The sequence below is a fragment of the Stenella coeruleoalba genome, assembly GCF_951394435.1.
Source record: "Stenella coeruleoalba genome assembly, chromosome: 2".
In the NCBI taxonomy this organism is placed as follows: domain Eukaryota; kingdom Metazoa; phylum Chordata; class Mammalia; order Artiodactyla; family Delphinidae; genus Stenella; species Stenella coeruleoalba.
This window is the reverse complement of record NC_137147.1, coordinates 143,855,584-143,874,165: the sequence shown is the minus strand read 5'-3', so window position 1 is coordinate 143,874,165 and position 18,582 is coordinate 143,855,584. Positions and strand designations below refer to the sequence as shown.

The window sequence follows — 18,582 nt, the reverse complement described above, 5'->3', positions numbered from 1 at the left end:
AGCCGCGGGCAGGCGTGGGGGAGATCCGCCTGCCTTGGCCCGGTCGGGAGGGGGTGCGTCTAGGGACTCGCTTCAGTGGCCACGCCCTTGGTCTGTCATTGCCCTTACTGAGAAGCCCCCTTAGTACAATGCCATCTGGGCAGGAGCCTCCTCTGGGCCCCAATCGTGTGCCTGCCTGGACTGGGCACACTTTAGGGACTGGACGACACAGGTGGGGTTTGGTGAGGGCTGCATTCAAATTATGAATTTCTGTGGACGGTACAGTGGGTCCTGATAAGGTCTTACCTTTGAAATTTAGACGCCAAGAAATTAACAGGTAAATAGCACAGTGGGGATACAGTGTGAAATAGAAGCAGATATACAGATAAATAGACTAAACAGCTTTACTAAGCAATTAGACTTTGCTCTCATAACAGGTAAGTAGGCAAGGCTCATACTAGTTCATAATATCAATAGTTCTTTAGGAAGCTGGGAGGGGGGCGTCCCTTCTCTGGGGTAGCGGTGAAAGAAAGGGACTTAACGTTATTTACTGAGGACCTACTCAGTGTAAGGCTCTGTACCAGGTGTTTTGCATCTTGGCTTAGATCGGTGTCTGAGTTCTGTTTTCAGTGCAGATTGTCATCACCTGTTGCTCGTTTCTGCCCACTTTCCTCACGTGTCTGTATTCTTTTAAATATATGCATACATCTAGTCATATACTTGCGGTTCTGACCCTCTTCGTATTTAGTCCATGTTCAGTTGTTAAGTCAAAGGTCTTACTAACTTGCTGCCCCCAATGCTCACTAAACCTTCCTGCTGCTGTTACTGCCGCACGCTGTTCCCACCACTACCCTTGTCATTTGTGCTTCTGGCTTCCCTGGGTCCTCTGAACGTGTCTGCCCTGCTCCCCATGCTGGCCTCTGTCTCCTTCCTGCTCTGTGACCCTGCCTATTCTCTTGGCTCCCTGCTGCCTACAGATATGGCTCAGATCACATGGTCTGCTGAAGGGTGCCCACCCCCAGCCCTGGTATATGACCTTTGGTTTTGTTACCTGGACCAGCCTGCCTTCTTCTCTTGACCACAGCGGCCTGACCAGCCCACACCTCTCTGGTCTCTGCTGATCCTCAGCCTAAGTGGACTCTCAGGCTGGCCTCAGTGACCAGAGAAGCTGCTTGTCCGTGGTAGTTTCGGAGGGATAGAGCAGCTTGTCTGCTGAAAGTCTCCAGGAAGCACATGCCACCCACATTTCAAGGGGTGCTACTGTGCTGTCCCTATCCTCTCAGCTATCGTTTGGGTTAATAAAGGGCTTTGAAGTCTTTTTAAGGAAGTAGTTACAAAGACAATCTTGTTACAAGCGCTTTCAGAGGATGGTAGACTTAAGGAGGACCTTTTCTGCCTGTAACTCTTGATCAAGAGCCACACCTCCGGGTGGTGAGTGAGCATTTCACTGTGGTTCTTGAAACATTCACGTCTCTGATTTGTCATCAAGGTCTTTAGAAGATGAAATGTACTAGAGGAACACAGCGGTTGGGGAGGAGCTACTGCAGGTTCAGAAATGCACACCGTGGAGGTGAAATCACTCACCCCACATTTCACCACTGGTTCAAGGGAAACTGGGCTGGGCACACATTCTGTTACTCCCACTCTGTTCTGTCTGGCTAAACAGTAAGTCCAATTTCTCCTCGAGCATGAACCTCTAAGCGTTCCCCAACGATTCCCCAGAGACAGAGAAGTCTGAAAAGGGGATGGATTTAATAGAATTTTGTGAACTGGGTTTGATGGAGAGAAAGGAGAGGGTTGGGTTGTTTACTGCATAACTAGATCAAAGACCCGGTTAATTAGTAAAGAATGGATAGCAATCAAAAGAGAATTGAGAATGTAAATGGAGACCCAATTGTCCTAAGTGCTTAAGTTGTTTTCTTCTAGTTTTATTGAGATACGATTGATAACATAGCACTGTATAAGTTTAGGGTGTACAGCATAATGATTTGACTTACACACCTCATGAAATGATTTCCACAGTAAGTTCAGTGAACACCCATTATCTGGTATACATACAAAATAAAAGGAAAAGAAGAAATTGGTTTTCCCTTGCGATGAGAACTCTTAAGATTTGCTACAGCAACTTTCCTGTATAACTTCCAGCGGTGTTAATCGTATTTATCACGTTGTACGTTACATCCCTAGTATTTATTTGTCTTATAACTGGAAGTTTGTACCTTTTGACCGCCTGCATCCAATTCCCCCACTGCCCCCACCTCTATTAACCAGAAATCTGATCTCTTTTTCTGTGAGTTTGTCTGTTTGAAGTATAATTGACCTACAAGAGTGATTTTTTTTTTTTGATCAGAGGGGGGAAAAAATCCCACAGAAATGAATGGAATGACCAAACTTCTAAAACATTGAAGCTGAATACCAAGCCTCCCCGTCCCACTCCCCAGCAAGCAGCACAGACCTCACCCGCTTAAGACTCCAACTCTGGGAACCCTCCCTGCCAGAGGCTTCCTGAGGCCTGTGTAACTGAACATGTTTGGATTTGCCTTGCCATCAGCAGGTGAGGCTGTTGTCAGCTAATAAATAGCTCATTACTCAATGGATTAAGGTAGAAAGTGGACCTTCAGCGCTCAAAAGATGGTACCAGGCCAACAAATGACACGCCCAGATGGAAGGCCCCAGGGAGGAGAGCTTCTCTAAAATGTTGCCATCTGGATCAACTGGAGGGTGAGGCTGATGAGTCAAAGGGCAGAGGAGTGTGGAGGAAAGGAACACCGGATGTGGTGTCAGGAGGTCTCGACGGAAGTGCCTGCCCCACCGCTTGCTGGATGGCCTTGACAGTGATGCAGCCTCTCTGAACTTCGGTATCCTCGTCGTCTCTAAAATGTAGATTGTCATCCCGGCCACTGGGGCATTGAGAGAATTGATATATGGCTGGAACGAGATAAGGTGAGTGGAAACTTTTCATTCATTCATTCGCCATCTATGTGCTAGGAACTGTGCTAGGCATAGAGCTTGCTCTTGGAGAGTGTGTAAACATAAAACAATCTCATACATAACCATGTAATAATGATTGTTATAAGCTTGATGGAAGCTTGATGTATAACCAGAAGGGGCGCACTCTGTCCTGGGGCTTTGAGGGAAGACATCTTCAGTGTAAGGGTTAGATTTTATGACTTCCTAAAACCTTTGAAATGCACACCTAATACCAGGCTCTTCTTTCTCAAAGCTGATGCCGTCTGGCAGTATTTGCCCTTTACACAAGCTAATCGTTGGCCTTTCAGGCATAAGGGTTAGAGTATAGAGATTTTTATTTCTTAAGGTAAGAATTAACTCTTCAGATAGTATCACTCAATTGGAAATGCAGCTTTTTTTTTTGCGGTACGCGGGCCTCTCACTGCTGTGGCCTCTCCCGTTGCGGAGCGCAGGCTCCGGACGTGCAGGCTCAGCGGCCATGGCTCACGGGCCCAGCCGCTCCGCGGCATGTGGGATCCTCCCGGACCGGGGCACGAACCCGTGTCCCCTGCATGGGCAGGCGGACTCCCAACCACTGCACCGCCAGGGAAGCCCGGGAATGCAGCTTTTGATGGGGCAAAGGAAAGGGCTGGCGGGAAGAGAACTAACATGTATTGAGTGCCTGCTATTTGCCAGACACTGAACTTGGCACTTTATTCTTACAACAACCTGTGGGGATGAGTGTTACATTTGCCACTTTACGGATGAGGCACCTGAGGCTTGGAAAAGAGAAATACCTTCCTTGCACAGGTTCACGAGGCTTGAGTAGCAGAGACTGAATTGTCAACTAGATAATTCTCTGTCTCCAAGACCCAGGCAAGCTCTTTCCATGGCCACCCTAACAAATGCCTCAAATGGGGACGTTGTGTTTCCGGAGCCCTCTGAGATGTGGATTCTCCAGTTTTCCAGATGCTGTGATTGTTTTTGTTGATCCGGGGCACAGTGTACCACTTCTGGCAATCACATAATGCTCCACGTGGGACATGGCTGTGTCCTTCTCCCAGAGCGCCACGGGGAGGGGGTGCTGAGGGCCCCTGCACTCCGCTCACTGCGCAGAGCATCTGCCCAAATGGGATACGAAGAACCTGACACCACAGAGCTTTGATTTGATATGTTCTCCAGCAAAGGAGAATATGAGCCCAACCACGGAGTTCTTTGTTATATTAATGAGCTCTGCTTTGACTGGTGTGGGGTGGAGGGTGGCGTATGGAGGGAAGGTGGGGGAGAGGGAAGGAAGAAGGCAGGAAAAGACCAAGGGGTTTCCTATGCCTGGGCGGTGACTGAGGGAACCCCTAGGCCAAGACGTGCATGGACCCCTTGATCCCTGTGTGAAAGTCTAGGTCTTTGAAAAAATACAGTCACTTTTGTCTCTTTCTTCACATCTGCTTCTTCACTTCTGCAGCTGTGGCTCAGAGTCATAACCTCTGTGTGAACCCTAGCTACCGTGCTCAATTTCAGACAGGATCAGGTGGAGGGCAATGTGACCCACAGGAAAGAAGGCCAGACTTGTGGCTCTGCCAGGAACCAGCTCTGGGCCCTTAGCAAGTCTCTGGCCCAGTGTATGCATCAGTTTTCTGATCTGTACGTTGAAATAAGAATGTCTAACCCCACCCGGGGTTGTGAGTGTAGGATGAGACTGTATATGGGAAAGTACTTTGGAAAACAAAAGCACTTGACATACACAAGATGCTCCTGAGAGAGGGCTTGAAACAAAAGAAAGATGTCTTGATCTCAGTCTTGGTTTACTAACTCAAGAAAATGAAATCTGGATTCCAACCAGGGACCGTAAGTTCTTACCCAGCCCCTGCTACCAGTTTCCATGGTAACTTGTGACTCTGGTCTAATTACTTGTCCACGGACTCCAACTGCTTCTTCTGTCGAGTAGGGAATGATGGCTTGTCACCGGGACTTTTATAAAGCCCTCTTCATGATTGATTAAAAATGACAATAAATCAAAATCCTATGCACGGGGAAAGTTAGCATTTTAAGTGAAAATAAACCTGGGTGCCATTATGTGTTATCTCTTTTCAGGTAAATTATTCTGAAAACCATGGTTAGCTGACACCAAGACTGCTTAGGAGATATCATTAGACTATAATAGCTTAAGGTTTCTCATATCCATCTATCCTTTCACACCTGCTGGTTGGATCTACTCTCCTCTAACCTCAGAGGTTTGGTCCAGATCCTGTTCTCCTTGTTCTCAGTCTGAAGCACTGTCCTCTCTCAATCCTGTGTTTTAAACCATAGTGCGGTCACAGACCACATTGCAGCAAGCTCACAGGTGCCAACCTAAAGCAAATAGTCTTCATATCGATTCTGACAACTTCCACCAATGGTTAGGGAGGCCAAATAGTAGAGGGGAAAGAGCTTTGGCATCATATGAAACTGGACTTCGCAACTCAGCTCCACCACTCACTTCCTGTGTGACCCTGAGCAAGTCACCTAACCTCTCTGAGTCTCAGTTTCCTACTTTGTAAAGAGATGAAAGCCATAGAGTAAGTATACTGCAAAGAGGAGAGGGGAGGAATAAATGTAATGAGCTAGGCATGTGAAGAGCTTAGCGCAGTGGCTCATAATAAGCACTATGTAAATGTAGTTCTCTGCTGTAGAAAGGTCTTGATTGGCTGAAGGGGGACTATTTCACCCCATAGTTCCTAGTTCGGGCAACCCCACCAGCCTCCCTGGTTTGAGCAGTCACACCAAATTCCGTGAACCCTAAGAAAAGAATGAGTGATTTCCAAGTAACACTGTCCCCCGCAATTCTACACATTGGCCTCTCAAAGAATGTAGTTTTTGTCATAACAAGCCAAACTCCCTACTGAAGCAATGATGCTTTCTCAATCAGTAGACTCAGAACCACTCTGCCACAGGAAATGCCCAATCACTAGACTCTTGGGGCTGGGAGGTATTCTGAGCTCAGAGATGCCACGTACTATTGGAATAAGCTGGCAATTTCCCCTTGCTTGGATGCTCTAGTTCCGTGCAATTGCAGGAATGTATGAGCTTATCCCTCCTTTCAGTTCCTTTCAAAAAAAAAAAAACTAGCAAACAACCCCCAGATGCTTGCATTTCAGTTTGCATTGGTCTCCCCTGGTCTCTTATCCTTGAAATAAGAGTTTGGGGCTCACTTTGCAGTGGAATAAATTATAACTAGGTTATTTCTGTCTGCATCCTAGTTTTTTAACACAGATATGCAAAACTTCTCTTTGATATTACATATTTGTTTTCTCGTCTCGACAGGGTTTTGTGGCAGTTAGAAATGATGACAAGATACAGAGAGAGTCCTTAAAGGGTGTTCAAAGAATGAGAAAATGAAAACTCAGAAACTTGGGCTCGCTCTTCAAATTCGGTTTCCTCTGGGGGAAATGGGAAGGGAAAATCCCTCCAATACCTCAGTCATTCCATTTTTATCATAGAGACTTGATGATAAAATGAAGTGGTACTTAATTCCAATGAGAATTTGTAAAATTCTTTTGAGATGTTTAAGAAGAACACTAAACTCCAAGATTATAAAGTGTACTTTGCCTGTAACTGTTGAGTTGGCTGTTTGTTTTTAGTGCAGGCAACAGATGTGTCTGTTATAAGAAGGATCCCTGGGCTTATTCTACCCTCTGAGAGAACAAACAAGTTGACACAGGCCCACCTCATAGGAAAGAAATCAATTCAGAGATGGTGAATAAGAGAAATCCCATCATACTAGGTCTCATGTAACTAGCTGTCAGCAGAAGAGAAGTGGTAAGAAGTGGGGAAGAGAGCAGAGAAAAGTTATAGAAGGAAGAGTTCTAACTCGTAGCCATTGTCCAGACAAAAGGGGAGATGCAGGGAAGTGAAAGAAGGTGCATGGGCTTCCACCGGGGGCTGAGCAACAGGGTGGTCTTGTGAAGACTCAATACAGTCTGATGCTGCACAAAGCATGCCAGGCAAGACTGGAAATGGAACATCTTTTTTTAATTGAAGTATTGAGTTACAATATTATATTAGTTTCAAGTGTATAACAGAGTAATTCAGCACTCCATTTAAATTTGTTATAAAATACTGGCAGTATTCCCTGTGCTGTACAATATATCCTTGTAGCTTATTTATTTTATGCATTACTACGTTTGTGCCTCTTAATTCCCTACCCCTGTCTTGCCCCTCCTCCCTTCCCTTTAAAGTTCCTGGAAACGGAACTTTAAATGTTGAACTAGAACCTGGAAACATCTCAGCCAAGTGATTTTTATATACAAAGCTATTTAGGGGGAATTTGTAAAGGAAAAGTATTGCCCACTATTCCGTCCGACCTGACAATAACTTCATTCTTGTACGTTCCATTTTTGTTCTCGTCCGTGTCAACAAAAAATATTTACCAAGTTACTACCAAGCAAATATACTGTATTTTGTATACTACATTTTTGGAAACTAACAGTGGGTCATAAGGATTTTTCCACAGTCCTGCATAGTCTTAAAATTTTTTTTAACATCAACAACATCTTGAGGCTTATGAGGAGAACAAGGAGGCCAGGCGGAGGGAATGTTCCAGATGGACGAGAGCTGGAAAAGAAGGGACCAAGAGGAGCAAGGGGAGAGCAGTGAAGAGGCACTGTGGAAAACACTTTGGATTTTTTTTTTTTTTTTTTTTTTTTTTGTGGTACATGGGCCTCTCACTGCTGTGGCCTCTCCTGTTGCGGAGCACAGGCTCCAGACGCACAGGCTCAGCAGCCATGGCTCACGGGCCAGCCACTCCGCGACATGTGGGATCTTCCCAAACCGGGGCACGAACCCGTGTCCCCTGCATCGGCAGGCGGACTCTCAACCACTGCGCCACCAGGGAAGCCCAACACTTTGGATTTTTGAAAACTTTTTATTATGGCAAACTTACAAATATATATAAAAGTAGAGAGGGACTTCCCTGGTGGTGCAGTGGTTAAGACTCCGCACTCCCCATGCAGGGGGCCAGGGTTCAATCCCTGGTCAGGGAACTAGATCCCACATGCATGCCGCAACTAACGAGCCCTCGAGCCGCAACTAAAGACCCAGTGCAACCAAATAAGTAAATAATTTTTTTTTTAAAAAAGAGTTAAAAAAAAGTGTAGTTATAATGAGTCCCCACGTAGCTATCACCCAGCTCCAACAATGATCAACTCATGACCCACTTTGTTTCATCTCTACCCCCACCAACCCATCACCCCCTTCCCCGGGTTATTTTGAGACAAATTCAAGACATCACATTATTTAAGTGGTTGTCAAACTTGAGCGAGCATCAGAGTCCCCTGGGGGACTTGTTAAAACAGATTGCTGAGCCCCACCCCCAGAGTTTCTGATTCAGCAGTTCTAGGGTGGGGTTGAGAATTCGTAGTTCTAACAAGTTTCCAGGTGATACTGATGCTGCAGATCCAGGGACCGCACTTCGAGAACAATGGTATTATTTTACCTGTACGTATTTTGCTTTTAAAAAGGACTTCTTTTTTTAAAATAATTTTTAAATTTTTCAGCAGCTTTATTGAGATATACTTGACATGCAGTAAACAATACCTATTTAAAATGTCTTAATTTGGAGTTTTGGCATATGTGTATATCCATGAAACCATCATCACAGTCAAGATAAAGAACATTTCTGATAGCCCCAAAGATTTCTTGTGCCCCTTTCTAATCCCTCAGGCTGTAGTACCGACCCACTCCAAACTCCCCAAGAACCAGTGAGCTGTTTTCTGTCACTATAGATTTTTAAACTTTTTTAGGATTTTATCTACGGAGTCATACGATATGTATCTTTCATGTGTGGTGGCTTAGCCTAATCCTCCTGAGATTTATCCATGTTGTGTGTGCATACACCCCCCTCCCCCAGGACTCCCTTCTTTAAAAGGTAATCATGATGTTACCATCACTCACAAAAATCAATAATAGTTTCTCAGTATCACATTTTTCTTATTGTCTTCTTGGTGGTTTTACTATCCGTTTGTTTGAAATGGGCTCCAAACAAGGTCCATACACTGCAATAGGTTAAGACATCTCTTTAGATTCTTTTGATCGATAGGTATAATTTGAATTGGTAGCCTGAAGAATCATTTGAGCAGTAGCAGAGATGTGCAGGTGTGTATTGTGAAAAGAGCACAGACTTTGGGTCTGCGTCGCACTCCACCACTTACTAGCTAAGAGAGGTTGGACCTGTCATCTAAGTGCTCTGAGCCTCACTTTCCACATTTGTAAGAAGATAATAAGCCTATCTCATGGAGAAAACTTGTGAGAATTATATGAAAATGAAGCCTGTGGCATGGTGTCTAATACATAGTAGGGCTACGGAATCAGAAGATTTGAGTTTGTAGAAGCTTTGTGACCTTGGGCAAGAACGTAACTTCTCTAAGCTTCAGTTTCCTAATCAATAAAATGGAGCATAATAGTCTCTTTCATAGAGTTGTGAATGAGCTAATGGGTATAAACATCTTAAGCATAGTATCCAATATGCAATAAGCACTCACATTTTTTGTTGTCCTGAAAACACCAATTATTATTTTAAATTTATTCATTTATTTTTGGCTGCATTGGGTCTTTTTTGCTGCACACGGGCTTTCTCTAGTTGTGGCGAGTGGGGGCTACTCTTCCTTGCGGTGTGCGGGCTTCTCATTGCGGTGGCTTCTCTTGTTGTGTAGCATGGGCTCTAGGTGTGTGGGCTTCAGCAGTTGTGGTGCGTGGGCTCAGTACTTGTGGCTCGTGGGCTCTAGAGCGCAGGCTCAGTAGTTGTGGCGCACGGGCTTAGTTGCTCCGCGGCATGTGGGATCTTACCAGAGCAGGGCTCAAACCCATGTTCCCTGCATTGGCATGTGGATTCTTAACCACTGCGCCACCAGGGAAGTCCTCTTTCTATTGTTTTAATTTTCGTTTATCTGTTAGCTAGTGAGATTGAGCATTTATCTAATAACTAGTGGGGTTGAGCAAAGCTAGTGGATTTTCTTGTGTGAGTCACATATTCATAGCCTTTGCCCATTTTTCTACTGGGTTCTCTGTCTTTTTCTGATTGACTGTAGAACTTTCTTATATGTTCTAGGTGAGAATCCCTTGCTGGTTTTAGAAGTGTCAATTTTTTCCCCAGTTTTTCACTCGTCAGTTGATTTTGATAATGATACCCATCCTTATCATTATCATTATTTTTTTTTTTACATGTACACATGCTTTTATTTTCACAAATAATAATGTGTATACATATGCAAAGATACTGTAATCTATATAATATCCCACATATCAATATTATTTCACATGAAAAGTTAGAAAATATTAGGGAGAATTTAATAAAGATACTATGGTATATGATATCTGAACATACTAAATACAAAAATAAATTATGTTAGCTAGCTATAGATAATAAATCTATGAAAGGAGAAAAAGCTATGTTTGGTGGTTTTTTTCTTTTGAATTTTATTTTATTTATTTTTTTATACAGCAGGCTTTTATTAGTCATCCATTTTATACACATCAGTGTATACATGTCAATCCCAATCTCCCAATTCATCACACCACCAACCCCACCCGTCGCTGCTTTCCCCCCTTGGTGTCCATACGTTTGTTCTCTACATCTGTGTCTCACTTTCTGCCCTGCAAACCGGTTCATCTGTACCAGTTTTCTAGGTTTCACATATATGCTATCATTAATTTTAAAATAGTCAAATCCCTCAATTTTTTCTTTGGCCTATGGTTGTACTTTTTAGGTCTTGTTTTTTTTTTTTTTTAAAAAAATCCTTCCCCACTTTAAAGATCATAAATATATTCTCCTATAAATATTTCTATTTGGGCTTCCCTGGTGGCACAGTGGTTGAGAGTCCGCCTGCCGATGCAGGGGACACGGGTTCATGCCCCGGTCCGGGAAGATCCCACATGCCATGGAGCGGCTGGGCCCGTGAGCCGTGGCCGCTGAGCCTGCACGTCCGGAGCCTGTGCTCCGCAACGGGAGAGGCTACAGCAGTGACAAGCCCGCGTACCGCAAAGAAAATATATATATATATTTCTATTTATTTGTTTTGTAGGGTTGCCTTTCACATTCATATCTTTAATGCCTCTGAAATTCGCCTTTGTTTATGGTGTTAGGGATTCAGCTTAATTCTTCTCCATCTAGTGAACCAGTTTCCCCTGCACTATCTACTAAGCAACATATCCTGACCCCACTGATTTGTGGTGTGTTCTTTTCCATACATCAGGTGCACTCACAGCCAAATGCATAAACACACACGTATACATTTCTGAGCACTTTCTGGTCCTTGGTCTATTTGCATGTTTTTGCACCAGGACCATAGCATTTTGTTATACGGCATTGGAGCAGAGTGGGACAAGTCCTTTCTCTTTGCTGTTTTCTCAATATAGACTCAACTAATTGTGGACTTTGGTTTTATTCTTCCACATAAATTTTGGAATATGCTTTTTCATTCCCTCAAAATATTTGTTGGAAGTATATTGAAATTGCCTTGAATTTTTATATTAACTTTGGGAAAATTGGTATCTTTACATGTTAAGGGGTCTTGCCCACCACCGTGGCACCACCTCTTTGCTTATTCAAGTCTTATATTATGTCCTTTAATAGTTTTATATTTCTCTCTAAAAATTTATTTTGAGCCTTTTAAGTTAATTTTTAGGTACTTTGTAGTTTTATTAAATTTTTATTTTGTATTGGAGTATAGTTGATTTACGATGTTGTGTTAGCTTCAGGTATACAGCAAAGTGATTCAGTTATACATATACATATTTTTTCAGATTCTTTTCCCATGTAGGTTATTGCGGAGTATTGAGTAGAGTTCCCTGTGCTATACAGTAGGTCCTTGTTGTTTATTTTACATATAGTAGTGTGTATATGTTAATCCCAACCTTCTAATTTATCCCTGCCCCCACCACCTTTCCCCTTTGGTAACCAGAAGTTTGTTTCCTAAGTCTGTGTCTGTTTCTGTTTTATAAATAAGTTCATTTGTGTCATTTTTTAGATTGCACATGTAAGTGATATCATATGATATTTGTCTTTCTCTGATTTACTTCACTTAGTATGATAATCTCTAGATCCATCCATGTTGTGGCAAATGGCATTATTTCATTCTTTTTTATGGCTGAGTAATATTCCATTGTATATATGTACCACATCTTCTTTATCCATTCTTCTGTTGATGGGCATTTAGGTTGCTTCCGTGTCTTAGCTGTTGTACAGAGTGCTGCAATGAACATAGGGGCACATGTGTCTTTTTGAAGTATGGTTTTCTCCAGATATAGTACATTTTTAGGTACTTTATAGGTTCGTTGCTCTTGTGAAAGGTGTCTTATTTTCTATTATATTTTCTGGTTGAGTATTGCTGATGTAGAAGAATGCTACTGATTTTTGTAAGGAGATCTTGTTCCTGACATCCTTGCAGACAATAAGTAGTAGTTCTAAAAGTTTTTCTATTAATTCTGTGAGGTTTTCCACATAGGTAATCAGATAAGCTATAAATAATGACAGTTTTATCACTTCCTTTCAAATCCTTACACATATCGCTTCTTCTTCATGTCTTATCACAGTGGCCAAGACCTCCAGTACTCTGTTGAGTTGTAGCAGCTCCTGTTCTTAGAGGGAACATGGGGCTGTCTGCACTATTATCTCCTCCCTATCCCCATGGGTTAAGCCTGCCCTAAGGTAGCCACAGGCTCCATCTTCTGTTGGCACACAGGACTAATCATTCTGTTTTGTCTTGTAGTGGAATTGGGGTAGACAACAATCTGCCCATGAAAATATGAGGGAAAAAAAGATCCCAAGATAAAAGCTTCCCCACCTGTGGCATCTTTCCCCTTCCTCTGTAAACTACTGTCACAGACACACATATTGGAACCCAACTATTTGCTGTCCTTCTAGAGGCTTCTCACAGTTATTGCATTAGACACTCAGATCCAACAACTGCCCCATTTCTGAGGTACTCTGTAGCTGGGTTGAAGGAAATAGCCAGTAGCCTAAAATGGGTTGCCATTTGTCAGGATCCAGAAGCCAGAGTGATACTTCTAAAATAACTATGATCATGAGAATGCTTTAATCAGAAGCCGTTGAAGACCCTCACTATAAGCTCTTTAATAAGAGCATTCAAAGGTCTTGACAAACTGGTCTTACCTCCTTTTCCACAACTTATCCCACATTCAAACCACTCTGGGTGATCTCTTTCTCCTGAACAGGTGTACTTTAAACCCAATCTGTTTACCATACATAGAGTTTTCTTATCCTTTCTCCACATTGAGAAATCCTACTCATTGATCAAGGCTCATCATTCTTATGAAGTCTTCTCAAGTTCATCCCATGGGGGTGCATCATTTCTTCCCTAGCGCCCCCCATAGCACTTCTGTGTCAGATTTGCCTTATAGTTTGTTGTTAGTTATCTAACTGTCCCATTAGATAGTGACCTCCAGGAGGGCAAGGACTGTGTTTTATTCATCCCTATCTCTGCAGCAGTTCTTCACACGTAGTAGATGCTCAGTAAATTTTTATTCATCAAATTAAATTATAGAGGCCACAAATTACAGGAAAAAGAAGTCATTTGTAAGGGTGAAGTAATGCTCTTGCCCAGTCTTGGCACCAGTAGGATTCAATGTGAATTTGCAAAGGTGTTGTTACCTTCAGTAATACTCAGCAACATGCAAATGGGAATGAGAACAGACACCGTAAACTCTTAGTCATTCTCTAATGACTTATTTATTACCTAATAAATCATTTGAGTGCTATACTAACAGGTGTTCAACCTGTGCAGCGCTGAGCAACTATTTAGAATAAAATGTACCTGCAAAGTCTAACATATAGGGGCAATTGTGGAAGTTAGCGTGAGGACAGACATTCCTGGGTCTCTGTTCCTGAATAATACTCCTACTTACACTGTTAGGGTAGGAATCCTTACACACAGCCCTTGAAATGTACCTATTTACAGGTGAAGGTTATGACACAAATGGAAATTTATTTTTAAAATAATACCTTTACTTTCAATAGGAATTTCCAATAAGTGGGATAGATTAGTCATGTTATAGAGGAGACATGAGAAAGGTAAATGAAGAAACTGAAGTAAAGTTAATAATGTTTATATTGTTCCTTTTCTTTGAATGATATATAGCAGTTTCTTTTGTGTGTTTATTCCTTTTGCATCCCTGGACAATGGGTAAAGGAGGTATTATTATCATTTTGGTGAAAACTGAGATAAAGAGAAATTAAATTAATTTTCTTCAGTAGATTTTTGCAGCACTGGCCCTCAATTTGTTCATACCTCCCTGGATCCACCCTCTTGAGTCACACCTTTCCCACTGACTCAGGCTTGGCCATGTAACTTGCTTTGGCCAATGAAACAAGAGCAAATATGACACAAGCAGAAAATTTTAAGTGCTTGCATATTGGAGTTTGCCCTCTCTTACTGCCCTTGGGTACCCTGAGACCACAATGTGAAGCCTGGGTTAGCCTGCTGGAGGATGAGCGATCATATAGAGCAGAGTTGGGTCATCCCAGCTGACTCCCCCTTGACCAACCAGCCTATCAATCTCCTGGTATGTGAGTGAGGCCAGCCAACTCCAGATAAGCCACCTACAGACCTCAGAGATCCACCACACCAACGTAGATCAGATTAACTGTCCAAATGGCTTATGGAATCATGAGAAATAATAAGTGTTTGCTATTTTAAGCCACTTAGGTTCCAGGTGGTTTGTGACACAGCAAAACCTAAGAGGCCTATTTCCCAAGAACACCTGCCTAATCAGGCTAGATCTCGAGGTCCTGGTCCCTAGGTTCATGTTCAGTTGCTGCCACCCCTCTTCTAGTCAAAGGTCAGGTTGAGATATACAGATCTTTAGGATATTATTTTGTATCTTAGGTGTGATCAAACCTCTTCTTGAATTTCTCAAGGGCAAAGACCATGCCTTGATTTTCCCAGTACATTTCTTTAGTCGTAAAATGTGCTCTGTGAGGGGTATAACTTTTCTGAAAAGGAATGAAAGTTTAGTTTTTATAAGGCTGGACGATAAAGAGCTATATGTGGTATGTTTAACTCTCAAAATGTATATGGGGCACAGATACTTCTAGTTACAAAGAAGATTTTAGACTAACATTCTTTCCTAAGAGAGAAAACAGAGAGGAAGGGAACAGCATGGACCATCCTTTTGTCCCCGAACCCAGACCAAAATCTTACAGAGCCTCTGGGCTGAACTCTTCAGGCAATCACATTGACATCTATGTGAGCAGCGCCCCACCAGAGTTGTGCAGTATACAACTTATGCAGCTGTACATGAGACCCCCTACTTGGCACATAGCTGGAAAGAAAAAATATATATAACAAATTAGAATGAGTATCCCTCTTTAGTGGGCTCCCAGAGCACAAACCATTTTGCTTTTGGTGTGACAGAGTGAGAAAATAGCCAAATAAATTGTGTAGATCAGATACAGATTCAAAGAAGAAACTTTCACCAAATTTTGCAGGGCAAAAAAATAAAAACTCATTTTGGTTAATGGTGACACCTAGTGGTGTATCAAAACTGTGGGTTTTCCTTGCAGTAAAGTATTTTATTTTACAAGTTAGGGTGAAGGAGCCCTTGGACCCCTGCACCCTTCACAGATTAGGTAGTTGAGGCCCCCAGGCCTCCCAAGGTCAGTGCGGGTAGGATGTTGCTGCAGAATTTAACTCTCCGCAGGCCGTTCCAGTGGTGCTGTTCAGAGACCTCAGAATAAATGCCAGAGGCGGTGGTAGCAGGGGGGTCCTTCCAGTAGTACAGGGTTACTTATTGCCACTTAAGACAGTTGTTCTGAGCTGTCTACCTTTCCATGACATCTTACTCTTTTTTCCATCTTCCCCTGCTTCTTCTACTTGTCCTTTTCTTTTTTGCTCTTCCCTTTCCCTCCCTTCTTTTCTCATCTGCTTTTACTTTCCCCTCCTTTATTCTCTACCTCTTTTTCATTCTCTTTTCTCTGTGTTCATTTGATGCCTCCCGAGGATGTTGCACTGTCTACTCTGGTGACCACTAACCCATGTGGCTATTTAAATTCAAATGAACTAAATGAAATGAAAAATCCAATCTCCCAGTCATGCTAGTCACATTTCAAGTGCTCAGTAGTACCAGTGGCTGCCCTATTGGACATTGCAGAACACGATCATGTCCAGCATTGCAGAAAATCCTCTAGGAAAGCGCTGGCCCAGGGCTTGGCTGACCTACCTCTACAGTCTCTCGTCTCTTTTCCTTCTCAGCACCTCTTCTCTAGGTAGAACAGTCTGCGTTCTTCTCCTCTCCCTTCCTTCCTGCTCACTCCACTTTATTTGGTGACTTTCTGTTTTCTGTATATTATTATATAAACTTGTCGAGGTAACCTTGCCAAGTAAACACAAACTTATATAATCACATTGGACAGTTTATCTGGGGCAGTGAGTGAGTCACAGCATCTTGTTTTCCATGCGTTGGGACACATCAAAATATTTTTAAACGCAACACATCAACACAGTATTTAAAACAATTATACCTCAGACCTTTTTTTCTTCTTTTTTAATCCACAGGTGTCTACCTTTCTGCCTTGTCTTGAGTTCAAGTAGCTTTCAAAGTAAAAAGTACAATTTTTTAATGCCTGAAACAATATACATTTTAAATATAAAATGGCTTTGAAATACACAGGAATCTAGTTACAGATTGGCGTTTGGCTGGGATGGAATGGACATTTACTTTTTGTTGAATGCCCTTGTATAGTATTTGATTTTTTTACAAGATTTGTAAGTGTGTGTTCAGAACTTATTAAATTGAATTCTAAATTACTTTTGAAATTAAAAATAATGTCTGAAAATGTCACGACACCAAGAGGATCAAACCAAAATAGTCCCGGAAAATGAGATCTCAGAGAAGGTAGTTTCTGAATGAGCCTGCAGAGTTTGGGTGGTGACGTGTCTCTTTAAAGAGATAATGCAGCGGGCAGAGCCCTGTGTTAAATTTAGATTTATGTCCAGTGATAATTTGCCAAGAATCAGAACTCCCTGACAAGTGTCCCCTCCTGACTGTTGATGGAGATTTATATCAGAAAGAGAGCCATCTTTTTCCTTCCCACCCATCCCTGAGAGCCTGTCCCTTTGGTGCCCACCTCCAAAGGGATGGAAGACGCTAACAGCCTTTGAGCCTCCTTTCCAGGGTCCACTCGCCCACCTCTCTTCAATAAGGTCTTGATGAACAAAATGAAAGTTACCCTTTCTCTTCCTTTTCCTTGGCTTTCCCGGGCTAATCATGGTCGCACGACCTCCTTTGCACCAAGGGATCTTCAAGGAAGAAAAGAGGGTGGAGCCTGAGATCTTGCCTGACTTGAAAATTGGTTTCAGCCCAAAGGTACTTCAAAACTTGGATTTATGTAGCATTTACAGTGGAGACTCGGGGTTCTTTGGAAAGGGATTTGAGGACGAGGATAGAACGATCATACCTACAAGATAAGTGACAGCTGTGCTGCCAATTTGAGAAAAAGGGAAATTGAGGCAGGGCACATTGGTGCGAGCTGGGATTCACAGCATTCTTGACTTCCCGTAAGACCACATGTCATCCAAACCATATAATCATATGCCTAGACCGAACTGTAGCATCTCTGTGTGCATTCGTCTAAATAAAGCGCCGCCCAGACCATGCCACCCAGGGGAGTTGGTTTGTGGTTCTTTCCCACTGTGGACTTCTATGGTGCCAGCCTGACCTTGGGCGGAATCATGGTTCCCCTAAAAGAACAAAGGTTTACGCTTTAGCTCTGTGGGGCCTGCAGGAGTCAGTTTCTAATGAAAGGCTCTCTGGGGCTCTATGTTGGGAAGACAAAGTTGGTGTTGGGTTCTCCTTCTCACCCTGCAGCAGGGTCGACTGGCTTCTTTATATGACAGTCTCAGGACAGAATTCCAAGTGACAAAGGCAGAAGCTGCAAGTCCTCTTAAGTTCCTTGCCCCTGAACTCACAGGATGCCAGTTCAGCCAGCTGTTATTGGTCAGAACAAGTCATAAGTCCAGCCTAGATTCAAAGGGTAGGAAAATAGATTCCGCTTCTTGGTGGGAGGAAGTGCAAAGAGTCTGTGGCCAGATTTCATCCACCACACGCATATATTAAGATATTCATTTAATATTGAAATATACATAATATACAGCAAACCTAGAAAACACAGCCTAACTTTCCACAATTTCCCTTAACTGGTTGAAAGAAAAAGCATCTATCACTAAACTGTTCTTCCAAATGCAGACTTTTCACTCTTTTTAAACCTAGCTAATGCTCTTTTTCAAATGCAAGAATAAAAGGGGAAAACCTGACTGTCTTTTAGAGAGAATGATAAAACACAGTCCTGGAAATTGAGTCTCCAGCAGGGAACATCTGTTACCACTTAATGTTTAACCGTCTCAGCCCCAGACGACGAGAATGGGTGAGATTCTGTAGTTTGGGACTTACTAAGTACCATCTATTTCTCAATTAATTTTTAGTTGATGTGGAATTTTGTGTTTTAGGAAGACAATTTGAAGGGCACAAAATAAGCCTAAGAAGAATAGAAGTGAGCAAAACAGGAGGCAGTTCTAACAGGAAAGCAGGTGGAGGGGGTTCTGCCTCTGCCCGAGGTTAGCTGGATATTACATCAGATGTTACTGTTACTCGCATTAAGAGAGACTG

General features: G+C 42.7%; 1 protein-coding gene across 1 annotated transcript in view; it reads left to right on the top strand.

Moving 5' to 3' along the window:
• Nucleotides 1-2,324: 2,324 nt before the first annotated feature.
• The window catches only part of USP3 (ubiquitin specific peptidase 3), a 213,358-nt gene continuing 197,100 nt past the window's right edge, over nucleotides 2,325-18,582 (top strand). The window contains exon 1 of the mRNA XM_079912024.1: nucleotides 2,325-2,922. The gene's annotated coding sequence lies outside the window, so the exon portion shown is untranslated. The remainder of the gene's footprint in view (nucleotides 2,923-18,582) is intronic.